Below are 21495 nucleotides of genomic sequence, written 5' to 3' on the forward strand. Positions count from 1 at the left end.
CGATAAATAAATTCCACTATTTAAGGAATTCGTTACAAGGAAGTGCTAGTTTAGCAATAAGGTCAATTGATTTTTCTGCCAGCGGATACGAGCTTGCGTGGAAAACATTGTGTGAAAGATACGATAATAAAAATATATTAATAAATAATCATTTGAGTGCGATCGTAAATATTAATCCTATACAAAAGGAGTCTTTTAAGGCATTAAGGTATTTAATTGATACTGTGTCGAAAAATTTAAGTTCATTGGATACGTTAGGTATTTCAACTCAGGGTTGGGACCCGTTAGTAATATTTTTGGTCTCGGCGAAGTTAGATCCCAAAACAAATGGAAAGTGGGAAGAGTATAAAGGCAATTTTTCGTGCCTACCCTCAGGTGATTTAAATAAAAATTCTTCTGAAGTACCCACGTTGGAGTATTTTAAAGAGTTTTTACGTAATCGTGCTAATGTATTAGAAACGATGTTTTGCTGTCGGTCAAATCAGTCAAATGAAAGTAAACCTGTTTTTAAGGAAAATAAAAATACCAAGTCTTTTGTTTCTTCTGGCGAGGGACCACGAATTAAACCGTGTTTGGTATGCGGCCAGAACCATCATGTCTATCAGTGCACCAAGTTTAAGTCTATGAGCCTGGAAGACAGACTTGTTGAGATTTCAAAACATAAACTTTGTAACAATTGTCTACGCGCGGGACATGATGGTTCTCAATGCACTTTGAAGGGTTCCTGTCGTAGTTGCAAGAAAAAACATAATTCTCTCTTGCATTGCGACAGCGTCAGTAGTAATAATAAAAATGTTGCACCTACCGACACTGTAAAAAATATAAACTTCTGTTCACATGTCGACTGACGCTGACGCATCGGGTCAGGTCATGTTGTGCACGGCTCAAGTCGAAGTATATTGCCCTAAGAATAACACTACTTATGTCGCTCGTGCACTCTTGGACAATGGTAGTCAATCGTGTCTCATCTCAGAAAATTTTAAGCAAAAGTTAAAACTACCTACGAATAAAATTGAACCGTTTGATATTACTGGGATCAATAAACAGAAAACGGAGATATCTGAACGTATCCAACTAAAAGTTAGGTCTCGCTTTAATTCTTACGAATTAGATGCTAATTTTTGGGTGGTCCCCGAAATCTCGGATGATGTGCCAAATGTAGCAATCGATGTTGAAAAATTAGATTTTCCCCATGTTGAGTTAGCTGATCCGCTGTTCTATAAACCGGATCAGGTTGATATTTTGTTGTCAGGGGACAAATTCTTTAGAGTTCTAAAGCCAGATCAAATAGATCTAGGAGAAGGAAAACCTATGCTACAAGATACTAAGCTAGGATGGTTAGTAGTTGGTCGCACGGGCGAAAGCTACAACCAAATTAATAATGTTTATTGTCATTTAGCCACTACAAGGCGCCAGACGTCACTACAAGATGTCGATAATTCTCTAAAGCGTTTTTGGGAGGTGGAAGATTTGCCTTCCGATTGTAAGTCTTTGTCTGTTGATGAAGAGTTTTGTGAAACTCATTATGTTGATAATACTAGTCGTTTACCTGATGGTCGATTCTCTGTACAGATGCCATTCAAGGAAAAACCCGAGGAGACTCTCGGAAACTCATATCCTATAGCTATGAGACGTTTTCTTAACTTGGAAAAGAAGTTAGATAAAAACCCCAACGTTAAAGAACAGTATCGTAATTTTTTGCAGGAGTATGCTGATTTAGGACACATGGCTGAAGTTAAACGGCCAAGTTTCGGGTGTTACTTGCCCCACCATTGTGTTATTCGTGAGCAAAAAGAAACTACTAAGCTTAGAGTCGTTTATGATGCGTCAGCTCCTACGAGCTCAGGCAAGTCTCTGAATGACATTCAGGCAGTAGGTCCGGTCGTGCAAAGTGACCTACTTTCAATACTGTTGCGTTTCCGTACTAATAGGTTCGTTCTAACAGCTGACATCGAAAAGATGTATAGGCAGGTCTCCCTTAGCGAACAGCAGCGCCATCTTCAGCTCATTCTGTGGAGAGACCAGGCTGATCAGCCTGTCAAGATTTTCCAGCTCAACACTGTTACGTATGGAATGGCGTCGGCACCTTTTATCACAACAAGGTGCCTCAAGCAGTTAGCTCTCGAATGTCAAGATGAAGTCACTTCTAATGTCATTAACAATGATTTTTACATTGATGATCTTAACACAGGGTCGTCAACAGTAGAAGAGTTAAAATATATTTACGAAAATGTTGTCAAAGTTCTAAATTCTGCATGCTTTCCCCTGCGCAAGTTTCGCACGAATTGTGCACAAATTTTAGAAGACCAGTCAGGGTCTACGAATTGCCTTGACTTTAATAATGATGCTTCAGTTTTAGGCCTAAAATGGTCCCCTCAGGCGGACACCTTGCATTTTCCGATAGACTTTGCACCGCCAAATAAAACAACAAAACGAACTATCATATCTACAACATGCAAATTGTTTGACCCATTGGGGCTTCTATGTTGCTGTATAGTAAAACCTAAGATTCTTCTTCAGAATTTGTGGTCTGCCAAATTGGACTGGGACACTCCAGTACCTTCGGATTTTGAAAAAAGATGGTTGAAGTTTGTGAACAATTTGGATCATTTGTCAAATATCAATTTAAGTAGACATGTTCTTTGTGATGTACCTAAAACTGAGCGCACAGAGATTCATTGTTTTGTTGATGCGTCCCAAGAGGCTTATGGAGCATGTGTTTATTTGCGGTCAGTTGATAGCAATGATCATGTGACAGTTCGATTGCTTTGCGCAAAGGCCAGAGTGGCCCCAATTAAAGTTTTAAGTATCCCAAGGCTCGAACTGTGCGCTAGTTTGTTGGGCGCTCAATTGTGCACGAAAGTAGCTCAGTCTATAAAAACTAAAATTGTCAAGCATGGAATGTGGACCGATAGTATGGTCGTTCTCGGTTGGCTTAAATCGCAGTCTAAAACTCTGCAAACTTTCGTACGCAATCGAGTTAATAAAATTAATGAGTTGACTCAAGGTCACGAGTGGAAACACGTACCTACAGACTTAAATCCGGCAGATCTAGCGTCGCGGGGCGTTGATCCGCAGCATCTGCCGTCTTTGTCTTTCTGGTGGGAAGGTCCTTCGTTCCTGAAGAAGGATTTTACGGAGTGGCCCTCACAGCCTCAAACGCCTTCTGACTTACCTGAGGTCAAGGTGTTATTAACTGTTAAAGACGAAACCTTAAGGTCTGGTGATCCCGTCGTAACATTCGATCGACATTCGAGTTACGTACGTTTGAAAAGGATTTATGCTTACGTCTTCCGGTTTATACATAACTGTAGAAAGTCAAATGCCAAACTTAAGGGGCCTTTATCAGTTCAGGAGGTTAAGGACTCGTTGACGTTTTTAGTTAAAAAATGTCAAGCGCAGTCGTTTGAAAAAGACATCCAAAATTTAAGCCAAGGTAAAACACTTCATAATCGAAGTAGACTTTTGTCTCTCAACCCTTTTGTAGATCCCAGTGGTGTTTTACGTGTAGGAGGGAGAATAAGTAATTCAAACTATCATTTTAATAAAAAACACCCAATTTTGTTAGATGCTAAGCATCATTTTACGAAACTTATTATGAAATACGAGCACTTACGTTTGTATCACGCCGGTGCTCAGTTGATTTTATCATCACTACGTGAAGAGTTCTGGCCAGTAGGTGGTAGGAATTTAGCTCGAAGTATATCTCAAAGATGTGTTGACTGTGTTAGGCAACGAGGCAAAACAGTTCAGCCTATAATGGGTGATCTACCGAGCGTAAGAGTACAAACAAGTTCCGCTTTCCATTCTACTGGGATTGACTTCGCCGGTCCTTTCATGATAGCTAATAAGAAGGGACGCGGCAGTCGTAATACTAAAGCCTACCTATGCGTCTTTGTTTGCCTCGCCTCCAAGGCGATTCACCTTGAGGTGGTTAGCGATTTATCCACCGAAGCTTTCATATTGTGTCTGCGCAGGTTCGTATCGCGTCGTGGCAAGCCCGAGGTAATTTACTGTGATAACGGAAAAAACTTTGTAGGCGCGCACAATGAGCTAGGTAGAGTTTTACGGTCCAGCCGTCATCCAGTTTCGGATTACGCAGCTAACGAGTCGATTGATTTTAAATTCATTCCCGCGTACGCGCCTAACTTTGGCGGAATATGGGAGGCTGGCGTCCGAGCAGCCAAGTTTCATTTAAAACGTATTGCTGGTAACGCAAACCTGACGTTTGAGGAGTTGACTACTCTTTTTGTGCAAACAGAGGCTATCCTAAATTCTCGTCCAATCACTCCTCTTTCATCAGACCCCAACGACTTGAGTCCCCCTACCCCAGGGCATTTTTTGATTACTCGGCCACTGACTTCATCTGTGCCATCTCTACCCGTCACGGGCAATCCAGTTACCAGATACAAGCGCATCGAGCTTCTTCGGCAGCAGTTTTGGGAAAGATGGCGTCGCGAATTTATGGCTGAGCTTCAACAGCGCGTAAAATGGAAAACCAATCAGAGAGGAATCCAGATTGGAGATCTCGTCCTACTCAAAGAAGACAATCTGATGCCGTTACAATGGCGCATGGGGCGCGTCATTCATCTCTACAATGGCCCTGACGGTGTTTGTCGGGTCGCCGATATATTGACGGAGAAAGGTCCAATCAAAAGGGCCGTAAACAAGATGTGTCTTCTGCCAACTGATCCTGAACCCGATGACGAGGACAACAAGTCAAAGGATGATCAAACCGATCCCTAAAATTCAGTCTTCAGCATCTGATCCCTTGAAAGCAGTATGCTTTCAACGCCGCGGAGGATGTTAACGCCTCGTCTTTGCTCGGGAATCTTCGGGAGCCGTCGCCGACGCAATGCATGGTGCGGGGCGCGGAGTAGTGGGGCCGGCAGCGGCCATTCTCTCAGCAATCTTGCGACGGACGGTCGTGCCCGTCCGCTTACAGTGATATCTTAACATCTACCTATGTATCACCCAAGTTAATCATTATACGTGCATGTATTGGACTACGAGTGTCATTTAACTCACCTCATCCACGACCCCAAGATCTTCTCGTCCACCCCTACATGCGTGGACAACATGTGTCAATTTAAAATGTAAATAACTTTGTAGGGTTGTCACTTATATAAAAATATTTTATTTTAATGATTTTGTTTTACTTTTTAATCCAGCTTTACGATTATAATAACTCGATTGTAGATCACTTAGATAACACTATCCTTTCAGCTCAGTCCCTAAAAATGTTCCACCATGTATACGGTGACTAGGGAATGCAAATCGGTTATTTTCGGTTATTTTTTGTATGGAAATTATCGGTTATTAACCGAAACCGCGGTTATTTCCATACAAAAAATAACCGATTTGCATTCCCTAACGGTGACTGATAAAGTTATTGGCCATTCTAAGCAATAAGGCCTGTTTCTTTCTGATTTGTTAGGAGTGGTCAATTACTATGTAGTGGCCAATAATATAGCAGACACCTTTATAGTTATAATGATGTTTCACATACTTTATGGAATTCCACGAAAATTACGTGCGTAGCGTTACGTAGTGTGCAGGTGTATTCAAGTTTTCACAATGATATTGAACAAGAAGTCATTGCATCCAGCGTCGCTCTCGCGTCAGTAGTTTTGAGTACCGTAGAATACTTACTTTGATTCGCGGGGTAACATTTATCATCGATTTTTGAGGAATAGGGAGTTGATTTTTGAATGCGAACTGAAATATTTTATGATGTGGTTGGCATGCTTAACAAAAATAGACTAGTAGTTCGCCCCGAACTGAGAACTCGCGGTTTGGTAAAAATTATATAGAGCGATTTTGTTGCACCTACTTACTCGTATAGTGCGACATAAAATATCATAAAATAGTACCATATAGATTAAAATAAACTGTATCTGTGGTAGGCCGAAATATTTCCTGTCAAATGTCAAATACCTATATTATGTTTATTTTTATCTTACTGATTATTTCAAAATGGTAAATTTATTATTATTATTATATGTATGTCTTTCCCATCACGGATTAATGGTGTTCCGGACGTTTGGGAGGCGTGCGCGGAGCCGAAGCCAACACGTAGAGGCCCTTTTGACACTTTAATGAAATGTAAGGGGTACACCGAGCGGAGGCTGCCCTTGCCCGTGTCATAGGACGCACGCAGAGGCAGCACCCGCCAGGGTGTAAGGACTATTGAGAGTTGATGGAATCTAAAATGAACTAGGTTATTGGGTGAAAGCGATGAACTAACTGAGCTATGGGGTAAAAAACCGGACGCCTGCCTAATAAAACGGTATGCAATTTTATTTCCGGCAGACGGTGACTCGCCCTCACAAGATGGGCCCCCACAAAAAGCGACATCTAGGATGGCTCAAGGGCAACACCGGTGTGAGCGGCTCAGGGGTGTCGAGAGGTGTGCGCCGCTTTCTACCCAGTGGCTGTTAACAGCCACTGTGCCAACTCGCGTCTTATGCATATTTCACTTCCACCCCTGGTGCTTATAGCTCTAACGACTCCACTCTGGCCGGCCGGCTAAAGCAAGCCAGATATATTATTATATATTGATTAACATAAAAATATACAGCTTATACAAGTACAGTGTCCCACAAAACAGTTTACACGAAAAAAACGATAAACGATAAAAACGATATTAGAAAAGTGTAAGCCGAGCACTTTCATTTGATACCAAACTCGACCATACTTTCTTGCAAATAAAATGACCAGAATAGCAAGCCCCCTCACAAACAGCTTTTTGGCCTTCTAAGCTTTTCTAGCTCAATAACCTCTCGATCGAGCCTGCTCATAATTTAATGACTAAAATATAATGCCCTCGACTACATGTTTACCCAATTTCATTTAAATTAGAACAAATTTACTTTAGTTATTGAGTATCAAACTATCTTCTGACAGTTCAGCTTAAAAACATCGAAATGCCGGGAGGTGCCGCTAGCCAGCCGCGTGTTCAAAGTTGAATGTAAGAACTTCGTTCGCTTCGCTCGCTCGTTCGATAATGAAAGCGTTCAGAAACGTTCCTTATAGTTTAAAAAACGATGATCAATGTCACCCCACGAATCAAAGTAACCCCAGTTTACGGTATGTACCTACTAGGAAGATGTAACTAGAATTTAAATAAAAATCAAATCTATACCATATTTTTAAAATCTGAATACGTATCCTATCCTTCAGATTGTGGTACATACAGATAAGGGTATGTGACAATTTTCAAAAAATAATGAAGTTTTAGATATTTCTGTTGGTAGAAATGTAGGTATCTATCTATTCTGATGAACTTCACTTCCCAGGATCGGTACACCTGGGGCCTATGGCATGATAAAATACAAGCTACAACTGATTTTGTATGTAAAATCACTAATAGTTAGCTTGTATTTTATTATGCAATCGGGCCCTGGTGGGACCTTTAGTACACTGCCCGTATCCAGTTTTCCTACTTCTCTAGATATGTTGACTATATTGATTAGATCTAAAACAATGTACATCCCTATATATTAAAGGAATCCCTCCTGCGGTTTCATGGAATCTGATAATTAGTAAATGTGGGTAGTCAGGGAGGAACCTAGCAGTAGTAAGTAGGTAAAACGTCAGCAAAACTCTGGCAAAATAATGTTTACTGAGTTCGAATAATATAATTTTTATTTATTCTGTGGAAACCAATATAAACTCGACACACTTTGACTACAATATTTTTTTCACCGTACAAGCTCGTAAAGGTTTTTTGTTCTTCAAAAACTGATGACAAAGCTGTATTTTACTAACAAGAGTGGCAAAGTATTCAGACGCAATTTTTGAGTTGTTTCCACGTGTTGGCTGGTAGAATTGACTTTTAAAACTAATGAGTTTGAATAATAAATTATTTAAAGCGTTAACTTGGATTTGATTTATAACGCATAAAATATTTCAAAATAAGTATTTTACTCGCGTTGATGTGGTGTAAAATTGTGTGTTTATCTCGGCATATAAGTTTTATTAACCTTCGTGCCTAGAAACTCTCGGAATGCTCAAAGTTCCACTTTTACCGATTTTATACGACAAATGTTTTAAACACAGATCAAAGGCCGACATTAACTTTACTATCTTCAGAACTGCACTTTTGAACTAACATCCCAGTAAAGCGTTATTTTATACCTTAAACTTTGTGAACATCACACACGTGGTCCCAAAAAGTAACAGCTGCAATTTCACAAGCAGCTAGAATAAATCACTAGAAAATTCGCCATTTATCTTAGTAAATGTAGCGTTAGCAAAACTCTGGCAAAATAATGTGAGTAAGTAATAATACTAATAATAATTTAAGTTCCAATAATATATTTTTAAAGTGATGATTTTGAATGATAAAATATAATTATTAAAAACTGTAACTTGGATTTGATTTGTAACGAATAAAACAAAACAAATATTTTCCTCGGTGTGTTTATCTCGGCAGGAAAGTTTGTTTTTAACCTTCGTGCCTAAAAACACTCGTAATGCTCAAAGTTCGACTTTTACCGATTTTATACGACAAAACCCATGTTTGAAAAACAGATCAAAGGCCGACATTAACTTTACTATCTTCAGAACTGCACTTTTTAACTAACATCCCAGTAAAGCGTTATTTTATACCTTAAACTTTGTGAACATCACACAGTAACAGCTGCAATTTCACAAGCAGCTAGAATAAATCACTTGAAAATTCGCCATTTATCTAAAGAACTAGTCTATGCTGTCGGTACCAAATGCTGTAAAAATTAAGTGCTGACGCGTGATCACTGCCAGTTAACTTGAGATCGATTTTTAACGGTCTAACGCGTAATGTGAATAACTGGATAAGTTTATTGTGTGAATTCAATTTCCTATAGTCTGTGTGGAAAGAGAACCTATGTGTTCCAATACGTTCCACGACTCTTCTCTTTCCGAACAGACTCTATGATTTAACATGTCTTAAATAGGCAGTCTAAGAGTACCTATTGCAGACCTCAAAGAAGCGTTACTTACAAAAATTCAATGATTTCTAATTTCAAGGCATATAAACAATACTTATGGAAAGAGATTTCTCTATTTGCTTGCCTTTTTACATAAGTAGACCTTTTCTCAATTGGTCAGAGGGCATTGGTCAATTTTATTTTAGTTAGCTCCAAATTATTATTGCAATGATATCGCAGCGTTGAGGTGACACGCTGGACTTTTCATCTATATCGGCGCACAACATATCCCACAATCCATCGATGTTATAATTGAAATGCTGCGGTTATCGAACGCTGGTTCAAACTGTGGTATCAATATATATGTTATTAACATCATATATAATTCATTGCCAAAAAACATTAAATAAAAACAATTTATAATTACAATTAAACTAAATATAAACTGGGGACCCAAGAGCTGGCAGTTACCTCGCTCAACGCTTCAGTCTGGCAGTACAGCGGGGTAACGCCGCAGCCAGCATCTTGGGGACCTTTACACCAGTCAAATCTTACAAAAAAATCTCTTAAAAAAACAATGCGTGATGTAGTTTTGTATTTTTTGTATATTGTGTGGAGTCCTTGGAGGAATGTCAGACTATGTTTTGCAAGCAAAAAAAAGTTGTGCTCTCTGCGTAATTTGCGAAAAACTGCTAAAATTTCGGACTTTTTTCAGATTTTACAGTTTCATTATAAAACTATGGGTTTTTGGTCAAAACTTGCTATGTAATGTTGAAAGTATATTAAATTTGGAACAATTTAAGGCTATAAACAGTGACGTATGTCAAATAGTTCTTGAGATATGGGGCTTTAAAAAAGGATATTTTTTTCCTTGGAATGAAATTTTTAGTTTTTCCTGTTTTTGAAGACAAATATCGGCACAACCGCTCATGCTATGAGATATATTGCAAGGAATAAAGTTGTAGCAAATTTAATTACCTTTCATTTAAGTGCTAGTAAAAGTCAGTAAGTCTTACAGTTCTCTAGTTATCGTAAAAAAATGAAATTGCTATAATGGGGAAGGCAACTAATGTATTGTTTTATGCATTGTCAAAATCCCTTCAAAAGGCAGTACCATCGTCGAGAACGCAATCTACGATTATCTATTACCGGTTTTTCCCGATAGAAGCAGAGCAATGCCAGAGATCAACCATTTTTAATGCACTCACCTCTTAAGCACTTTATTCCTTCAGTAATGAAATCAAGATACAATCTGTAGTTTGGCTTGTTTCTCGGCCCCACTTTTGGTTGTAGCCATAGATTCCAAGATGCCGATTCTGATTTAACAATTTGTTATGGGTTTGAACTTGTTTTGATACGACCTTGACGATAGTTCACGGTAATTGGCGTGGTGTTGGTGAAACACCCTGAAATTACTGGAAGTCATGTCATTAGTATCTAGCTCGCGCTCGCTTATTGGTGCTCTTGAGTGTACTCTGAGTTGTGGTAATACAAGATCACGATAAAATCCTAACCATAACAAATTGATACATCAGAATCAGCTACTATTACCCACTCTAGGTATACGTTTGTGTTATAATCCACGGGTTTTAACTAGCAATATCCTATTAGTCTTTACTAGATAGGTGTATAAATTGACAAACCATATCATTAATAGAAAAAGAACTGAACGAAAGACGTAGGTAAGTATAGATAAGTGTGTGTTGACATGATCTGCCAAGCCGGGCGGATTGCATACATTTGTTTCATATCGGAAAGCTTACTTTATACCGGTTGCTTTAACCCTTGACTCGCGTATAAGCGATATTATGAACTACAGCATCATGTTGAGTAACTGGCGTGAATTACATTGGCGTGATTGGCGTTGGGCGAGCTTTTATAAGATAATTAAAGAGAATATTTATTAAGTTAAGATTAAAAACCCGTTCTTAACACCCTAAATCGGATAAATTTCCGAATATTTTCAATTAAATGCCTATATCTACAATCCGAAAAAAGTTTTACTTGTATCGTGGTTTCATAAAACCAAACAAATACTTTTTTTCTATTGACAAATTGACCCATTTACTTTCCAATTATTTTTATTTTTTACTATTAATACATTTATACAGTAAATACTACTAGTGAAGGAAGTATTGCTAGTTACAATCCGTGGATTGACAATTCTCTGAGCAGTAGCTCCACATTCATTTAGCCTTAACAACCATTGGAAATGAATTTGTAATTTATTGTGTAAATACTGTAAACCATTGAAGAAGTTTTAATATACTGGTTACATGACAAGACTGAGTCACATACATGCCCTATAACACAAACGTTTACCTAGAGTGGGTAATGGTAGCTGATTCTGATGAATCAATATGTTATGGTTAGTATCTTAGGATATTATCGTGATCTTGTATTACCACGACTCAGAGTACACTCAAGAGCACCAATAAGCGAGCGCGAGCTAGATACTAATGACATGACTTCCAGTAATTTCAGGGTGTTTCACCAACACCACGCCAATTACCGTGAACTATTGTCAAGGTCGTATCAAAACAAGTTCAAAACCATAAATACAAATCCAAAAACGCAAAAACATAAATCAGAATCGGCATCGTGGGATCTATGGCTACAACCAAAAAGTGGGGCCGAGAAACAAGCCAAACTACAGATTGTATCTTGATTTAATTACTGAATGAATGAAGTCCTTGAGAGGGGGGTGCATTTTAAAAATAGTTGATCTTCGACATCGCTCTGCTGCTATCGGAGAAAACCGGTAAAAGCTAATCGTAGATTGCGTTCTCGTCGATGGTACTGCCTTTTGTAGGGATTTTGACAATGCCTTAAACAATACATTAGGTGCCTTCCCCATTATAGCAATTTCATTTTTTTACGATAACTAGAGAACTGTATGACTTACTGACGCTTTTTTGCACTTAAATGAAAGGTAATTAAATTTGCTACAACTTTGTTTATTGCAATATACCTCATAGCATGAGCGTTTGTGCCGATATTTGTCTTAAAATAAAGGAAAAACTAAAAATTTCATTCAAGGAAAAAAATCCCTTTTTTTTAAAGCTCTATCTATATCTCAAGAACTATTTGACATACAGCGCTGTTTATGGGCTTAAATTGTTCCAAATTTAATATACTTTCAACATTACATAGCAAATTTTGACCAAAAACCCATAGTTTTATAATGAAACCGTAAAATCTGAAAAAAGTCCGAAATTTTAGGAGTTTTTCGCAAATTACGCAGAGAGCACAACTTTTTTTTGCTTGCAAAACGCAGTCTCACATTCCTCCAAGGACTCCAAACAATGTAGAAAAAATACAGAACTACATCACGCATTGTTTTTTTATTGTAAGATTTGACTGATGTACTTACCGCAGGGGTCTTTTAAAGATTTAGTTTAGTTTAGTTTTATTTTAGAATAATTCATTTAGGTACTTTATATACTGTTGATTGTACCTATAACACTCGGCATCGCTCATAGTTTATCTAACCCTTCTCATGCTTTGTTTATTAAATATTAAAACCGTGATCCCCATATCTCCTGTCACACATTTCCATTCCCGTCACGCGCTACGAGTATGTTGTCACGTTCTGGATTACCGTAGCAGATGTTGGAAGACACATCCTGTAGTTTTGGCAGGAATTTCAAACTATAGCTTGGAGCTGTGTTGTGAAAACTCTGGTTTGCATAATAACGTGCGTTGAAACAAATAGTGTTAGCCTGGTTTATTTGTTTGCCATCTAGATGAAATGGTAATCAATATTATAACATGATATGCCGTAATTGTTATAATAAATTAATATCCCATCATTGTTGTTAAATATTTTAGGTAAATCATAAATGAAATTGTTAAAAAATACAAGGCATAGAGATTCGTTTAATCCACTTTGACTTTATATTATGCCTGTTCTATTACCCTAGATTTCAATGCATTTTTCTCCATTTTTTGACCTTCACAAATTCAATCACTTAAAAGGTTTCCAAAACCGCGTAATTTTCATTTGGAAAAACATCGGAAACTTCTCGTATTTAGTATAGGTAATATCGAAACGTTCCATTTCCAAAATAAAAGTTTCCTTTGTATCCTGTGAAATTTCCTTGAATTTCGAAAAACTTTTCCAACTTTTTGGAAACTTTCCAAGTTACACATCAGCCGTAGTTAACACCATGAAAGACATTGTCATCAATTTCCAATTTTAGCTGTGCTAAATAATCGTAATTTGACAGTTTAACTACGCAAACATAGCCGCTGGCTGATGATAGTCTCGTTCCAATATTACTGACCAAACAAGTCCATTTGGCAGTAGGTACTTATTGTAACTACTATTTTAGGTATTAATTATTATACGAACGCATTTCAGCTCAGCAAGACTTAGGTCTATGCCTAGCATGTGGCGTAAATATTTAACCCTTAATACACAAAAAAGGAAAGCAAACTTATGGCTCGTTGCGAAGTCTACAGTTCCCAGAGGCTATAGGTACTCTTTTTATCAGTTTGTTTCGACATGCAACGACACGGGGTGCGTATCGATGGCTATAAACATTTTTATTATAATATCAGTTGCAATAACGCTTATTTAGTATAATTATTAAATGATATAACAACACTATATATATTTTCATATGATATATATTATCATTTTATATAATGATTAATTGATCTAATAACATTTAGCATAACATTCTTGAAGTATAATGCATATTTCCTATACCGAATTTATGATATAATAATCTAAAGTAGAATTGTTATAACATGTGTTGATATAATGTATTAGGTTAGGTTAGGATTGCGTCCATTACACAAACAAACCACTACCAGAATACTAGGTTAGGTTAGGTTAAGAACTGCGACCCCTACACAAAACGAACCGCTACCAGAAAAGTAGGTTAGGTTAGGTTAGGATTGCGTCCATTACACAAACAAGCCACTACCAGAATACTAGGTTAGGTTAGGTTGGAATTGTGACCCCTATATAAAATGAAAGGAAAAAAGTTTAGATTAGGTAAAGAAAACCCAATTTGCAAAGAAAAATTTATATATATATTTTTAAATTAAACATTGGATGTTTTTTTTTAAATTCAAATTGGAAGCCTCACGATAGTCACGATACTTGTTAGTATGTACGTGTTTGCTGTAAAAAAAAAGTATCAGGCGTTAAACATTTACGTATGTCGTCATAAAAATACCTATATTATACCGAATAATGCGTATATAATAATAACACTTGTATAATAAATGAGCATTATATCACATGATCGTTATAATAAATGAGTGTTATATCAAAATATAATTATATAAAATGATATTAAACATTTAAATAATATACCAAATGTATATTATACAAAATGAGTTATTATATTTTCTGAAATTATATTAAATATTGTTATATCTACAGAAAATATATTAATTATTTTTATATGGATCATTACACACCCAACGACACGACAGTCATCAACCGATCTGAAGCGGTATCATGGTCGCATTTTTATCACCTGTCATGCCTGGCATGCGTCACTTTCACACTTACATATTTGTTAGAACGTGACGGCATGATGACAAATGATAAAGAGCCGACCATCTTGGCCCTACTGAATACGATAGGCATGCTACTACGAAATGTTAGTGTTTAAAATGTCAAGTCTCTGAGTCGCTATGTTTATTATTAGTGTCTTTGGTATTTAAACAGGGCGTTAATCAGCTGTTTTACTGGCTATTGTTATTAACAATTTAACACAAACATTTTACACTCATTCAAATAGTCCAGTCTTAATTCCCACTAGACCGGGCCGTGCCCGGGTCGAAGCGTCCGACATGTCATTTTCTATGACGGCTGATCGGTGATTACGTGGTGCTTTCCATAGAAAACGAAGCACCGGAAGCTCCGACCTGGCCCCGGTCCGGTCTAGCGTGAGTCATCCTTAATATTAGGAGGAGATGGCGGGACGACCCGACCTGGACTTATTTATCAGCAACGGAACGGATAGGTTTTTTCCCAGCAGTGGCTTTATAGGCTTAAAAAAATCTTCTTAACTAGGTACGCCCAGCAGAGTCGAGGTCCTTAGCACCATCCACCACCATCCCATCACCACCCACATGAACCATCCCACTAACCCGGGGTTAACCTGTTAAACCGTTAACCCAGTGTCAAATTGCATTCGTAATCATGGTAAATCCAGTTTTAACCGGTTAACTCTGGGGTGGGATGGTGCAAGTGGCGCTAATAAGTACCTATACCTAGTCGGACAGCTACTTACGGCCTCTCGCTTAGGATTAACAAAAGCCGGGACATAATGTGGTAATTCTGGTTGCCAATAATTGATGGTGTTTTTTGTTACTCGTATTTTAACCTTATCAGAAGAGTTAATGAGCATGCTAGTGAGAAACCATTACTGGTAAGTGACCACCCCAGGAGACTGGCTTCTTATGTTGTACGAGCTAATGACGAAATCGAATCGGGCTCTCCCTTACGTTTTATCTTAAACTTTACTGCATACAAGATACGGTCCATTATTGATTAGTTCAGTTGATAGGGTCTATTATTGGTAATTTGAAATGGAATCAGAATCTCGGGATGTTTGCGTTACGTTTTTGTCGTCCTTTAATGAACCTTGATTCAAAGAGATAACGTTTATTTTTGAACAATTAAGTATTTTGCTAATGGTAGAAAGTTAGTGCATAGAAAAGACCGACAATATGTTGTAAATATAAAATAATTCTAAGCATTTTCTTATTTAATAGCGCCATCTATTTTTACCCTTTTTGTAACATCCAGAGAGCCTTAATAAGGAAATGCCCCAAATGCTTTTATTATACTTTCGTTGTATTTTGTTGGTATGACCGAGCTAGGCAAGCCCAATGTTTAGCAGTCATAAATAGTAGGAAGGGAACAGTTTTTATATGCACATAGCTAAAATGCAATAATAGCACTACCTACAAAATTAATGAAAGCATGCGGGGAACGCGGTGTTATATGGAGGTTGTCAGTCTTTTCTGTTTACTAGAATCGGGTGCTAGCTAATGACAAAATGGAATCAGGCACCCGGGACGCCTGCATTACGTTTTTACTCTGTACAGACGGACGCTCATTCTGTCCCCTAATGAGATTTTAAAATAGTGTAATGGAGATTTTCAGTCTTTTCTAATTACTAGCCTCGGGTGCTAGCTAATGACGAAATGGAATCAGGCACCCGGGACGCCTGCATTACTTTTTAGGGTTCCGTACCCAAAGGGTAAAACGGGACCCTATTACTAAGACTCCGCTGTCCGTCCGTCCGTCCGTCTGTCTGTCACCAGGCTGTATCTCACGAACCGTGATAGTTAGACAGTTGAAATTTTCACAGATGATGTATTTCTGTTGCCGCTATAACAAAAAATACTAAAACCAGAATAAAATAAAGATTTAAGTGGGGCTCCCATACAACAAACGTGATTTTTGACCGAAGTTAAGCAACGTCGGGCGGGGTCAGTACTTGGATGGGTGACCGTTTTTATAGATAATGGTACGGAACCCTTAGTTTGCGAGTCCGAATCGCACTTGGCCGGTTTTTACTCTGTACTCTGGACGCTCATTCTGTCCCCTAATGAGATTTTAAAATAGTGTTATGGAGATTTTCAGTCTTTTCTGTTTACTAGCCTCGGATACTAGCTAATGACGAAATGGAATCAGGCACCCGGGACGCCTGCATTACGTTTTTACTCTGTACAGACGGACGGAAGCTCGTTCTGTTCCCTGATGAGATTCAAATTCGTTTTATATATTTTGTTGTTTAGTTTTTTTTTCTGTAGAAAACACCCGTGGTACAAAGTAATTAGGGTATAGGAACGCGACGTGCCTGACTATCACCTTAAAGGTGACAGTCTATTTCCAACGACAGCAGCACTACCATTCATTTTACCACATTTTACTATGGAAATTGACAATAATTATAAAACCGACGCGTTCGTACTAGTATTGCAGCAGAGCTGCGGTCAGAAATGGAATGTTACCCATATTAACACCACAGGTGACAGGAAGATGACCATTTCGCTCAACGTATAAGCATTGTCATTGAACGAGAGGGAGAGGGAGAGGGAGAGGGAGAGGGAGAGGGAGAGGGAGAGGGAGAGGGAGAGGGAGAGGGAGAGGGAGAGGGAGAGGGAGAGGGAGAGGGAGAGGGAGAGGGAGAGGGAGAGGGAGAGGGAGAGGGAGAGGGAGAGGGAGAGGGAGAGGGAGAGGGAGAGGGAGAGGGAGAGGGAGAGGGAGAGGGAGAGGGAGAGGGAGAGGGAGAGGGAGAGGGAGAGGGAGAGGGAGAGGGAGAGGGAGAGGGAGAGGGAGAGGGAGAGGGAGAGGGAGAGGGAGAGGGAGAGGGAGAGGGAGAGGGAGAGGGAGAGGGAGAGGGAGAGGGAGAGGGAGAGGGAGAGGGAGAGGGAGAGGGAGAGGGAGAGGGAGAGGGAGAGGGAGAGGGAGAGGGAGAGGGAGAGGGAGAGGGAGAGGGAGAGGGAGAGGGAGAGGGAGAGGGAGAGGGAGAGGGAGAGGGAGAGGGAGAGGGAGAGGGAGAGGGAGAGGGAGAGGGAGAGGGAGAGGGAGAGGGAGAGGGAGAGGGAGAGGGAGAGGGAGAGGGAGAGGGAGAGGGAGAGGGAGAGGGAGAGGGAGGGAGAGGGAGAGGGAGAGGGAGAGGGAGAGGGAGAGGGAGAGGGAGAGGGAGAGGGAGAGGGAGAGGGAGAGGGAGAGGGAGAGGGAGAGGGAGAGGGAGAGGGAGAGGGAGAGGGAGAGGGAGGGATTTTGCAATTTGTTTGTTCACATGCGTTATGTCCAGGATACTTGTGTTAGTCTAAGAATAAAATAATTATCATTCAACGTTGTAGTTTTATTTTGTAACTTTTTCCTTATCCAGACTTTCTCATCGCTCAGCGACAATATTTTTTCGAATTCCGTAGATTCATTTCCAATGTGCTCGATAGTCGTGTGAGGCACGAAATCTGTGAATTTTCTTGCATTTTTTTCCGTTTTTTTTTTTATTATGGTACGGAACCCTTCGTGCGCGAGTCCGATTCGCACTTGCCTGGTTTTTTATTAGCCTATCAAGCGGGTCCAACAAGGATCTAGTGACTTGAGCATGTTGTATACCAAGCGGGCTTAGCAAGCGTAACCGCGCAAGTAACATGTGTCCAAACATTGTGACTGAACTATATAAGTAGAAAACCAACTACTTGCACCACGTGACTCGATCTACGCGGATGCAAGAGCTCTACAGGGTGATTTCGGGGTCGTGGAGCAAGAGAGCCAGACATCATACAGAATCCAAAATGAGCCAAATGATGTTGTTAATTATTGTTTATCACCAATAATGATGATTATTTTCCAGACGACAAGTAGGAAAAAACATTTTTGCATACAATTTGGTGACCCTACTCAATGTGACGTCTTGTCGCTTTCCATACAGCGTATGTCAAAAGTCATAGGGTGACCATAATTACTTAGTATAACATTAATTTTACTTGAAAAATAAGAATAATTCAAGTAATTACCTTTTAATCAAATACTACCATATGATAATGTGGATCATTTATAGAGTCAGAAAAAGTGGTTCTGGATCACGACCCCGAAATCACCTGTATAAAGTTTAGTAGGTACTAGTGTCCCACTGCTCCGAAAAAGCAAAACCGAATTTCAGTTTATACAAGCTATTTCTTTTACAAAACCGTTAACATACTTTGCTAAATACAAATTCAACTGACGCCCGCGCGGGTTCGTACCTGGTGCAAAGGTTGTCCATCGCCATTCAACGCGGTAACGCGGCTAGTGTGATGGAAACCTTTGCGCCAGGGACAACTCGGGGGGGGACTTTTTGACTAAAGCTAGTCTTAAGTTTTAGTTTTAGTTTTTTTTAATTCAACTGTAAATAACACAACTAATACAAGGTCAAGCTTGACTGACTGCATATTAGATTAAACCACTCATACTCATAGCAGCATGCTTCGCTGACCTTAATTGAAACTTAAAGTCCGATTAAGTGTACTGTAAGAAAACGATGAGATACTGCCCGATTCGAACTTTAAGATACGTCAATTAATAGATCTAGAAACGATATGGATTAGATGTATCAGTGTCAAAAGTGACGTTTTTGTTTGAAGAAACGTCACATTTGACACTGACATATATCTAATCCATATCGTTTCTAGATCTATTAACTAATGTATCTTATAGTTCGAATCGGGCCGATATACGTAGCACGGTGAGCAGCGAGCTGCCCTAATGTGAGAGCTTATTTGCACTTATCAGCTTTTTCACACGACTGTCCAAATCACGAGCGAGAAGCGGTTTAAGGGACTTATTAATAAGCGTATTTCATATACCTAAGAGGACGGTGAGCGCCTGATAAACCTTTTTGTGAGAGCTTCTTATAGAGTTCACACGCAGTGCAAGTGTTATTTTAAACGTCAAACTTCTATGAAAGTATTACGTGTGTTACGTAACACTTGCACTGCGTATGCTATCAAAATCGTTGCAGACTTTTCTTGGGGGAACTTTAGCACTTATCAGTAATTTTCAGACAAGTGTCCACGCGAGCAGCGAAGCGTTTTAACGGAGTGGTTAAAAAAGTTGGGCAACACATAGCACAGCGCATTGAGCGGCCCTAATGTGAGGGCTTATTAGCACTATTGATTCTGTTTATTTTTTTTTTCTCGTCAGATCCTTTGGCTTTATTACTAGCTATTTTATATTAAAATAAAACTGCTGTGGTATACAGAGCAACGATATAAAACTGAAAATGAATAAAAATTAGATATGCTGTCGTGATTTTTTCTATTGGGCCATCTTTAGTCTAGGTTTCGTGTGAATTATGTGAATGGCAAAATCTCCCTTATTACAACGTGTAAAATTTCTCCAATTCTCCCTCAATTGCTCAAAGCTTAACTGGAAGATATCCCTTAAAGCAGCGGTCGGCAACCTTTTAGCAGCCAAGGGCCACACAAGTTGACGCGGGCCGCACTTTGACTTTATCAGACATTGTCGTTTGTCCATATTACATACAAAATAGCCAGGGAGGCTCGCGGGCCGCAAGTGAGAGGTTAAAGGGCCGCTTGTTGCCGACCGGCTGCCTTAAAGGGAAAAGTTCGCCTTTGTACTAATGAAGAATGTTATAATATTTTTCCTGTTTTGTTTTTTGATTGTGACACGGCACTTTGTATGGTTAGTTCAGTTTAACGTTTTTAGGATTGTCTCGAATATAGTGTAGTTTTGTTCTATGGCAAGGAAGTCTTTGATGTAGCAACAATATACATGACGGGCATTCAGCCAATAGGAAACAAATTGAAGCTGATGGTGTTGCTACTTCAAATTAAATCCTAAATTTATGGAATAATATTAATAAATATTTAAATCAAAAACTTAATTTATAAATACAAAATAGGTTGAAATATATTCAAATAATTGAATATGATTTATTTCTTTGGGTTATACTTGCATATAAAATTATTCCATGAATTTCATTAGTTACTGTTATTTTGATTGTGTCATCCCAGGGACAGAATGGTTTGAGATCATTTCCTGGCTGGTTTTCGCCCTGGATGGGCATCTTAGATACATAGAACAGTGAAGCGAAGTACATCATGCTCTGGTAGCATCGATCAGAGGCTTGGTTATGCAGTAGCCGCTGCATCCATGAGCTAGGGAGCTCATGCTGTTGTTATTTTGCCACAAACAGTAAGTAGAATATGATAATATATGGATGTCCTCAGGTGCAACTCCTTGTTGAATCTTTGTTTGACCATTTCGCTTTGTTTCCAGTCTGCTGGTAAAACAATGTGGTGGGAGGGAGTATCAGAGCTGCGAGATGAGTCCACTCTAGGAATTTCCAGCTGGTGAGAAACTTAGATCATATAATGTCTCTTAGGTTAGCAGAGCACATGCTTCTAGTTATTAATCTTGAATTGTTTCTTTCAGCTGACTGGGGTTTTCGTTTTTATGTTACTACGTATGTGAAATCAGTTCGCATATCAGAGTATGGAAGTCTGTCCATATTCCTAAAACTTCAAGTGTGTCTGGTGAGCAGTTCGCCATAAGAATTTCGCTCTTCTGCTGGATGGAGGTGACGTCACCTTCAAACTGAGACCTTAGTCCTTCGGTGTTGCTCTGCGGTGTCGGGTCAGATTCCCGCTGCAGCAAATCAGCTCCGGCACAGCGGAGGATCACACGACGGGTTTGAACTGGTGGAACATTGTTATGAGGTTGGTGTACGCTTTCCTTCCATCCTAGAAGCATTTCCAAATTTAAAGTTTAAGAATTTAGTAGAATCATATGTGATGGCAAATGATAATTTAGGGACTAACAAATTTAGATAGGTCTGCTTGTAAATCATTTTAGAACCATTTCTGGCACGACCCAGCTCTGTCGTCTGACATTATTAAAATAAGGTGCTTATGCTAGCTTAATGATTTACATGTAGAATAACTGCCCGTGTTCGAATTAGTAATAAATGATGTGTCACAAAAACTAACTTTCATTCATGTCCTTTATTGCCCTGAATAGTTGATGGAAATAAGTTTAGCACCTGCTTGAGCTTTTGGTAAGATTTAGTTTTTATTTAATTTAGTAACT

This window comes from Cydia splendana, chromosome 6, assembly GCF_910591565.1.
Source record: "Cydia splendana chromosome 6, ilCydSple1.2, whole genome shotgun sequence".
Lineage (NCBI taxonomy): Eukaryota > Metazoa > Arthropoda > Insecta > Lepidoptera > Tortricidae > Cydia > Cydia splendana.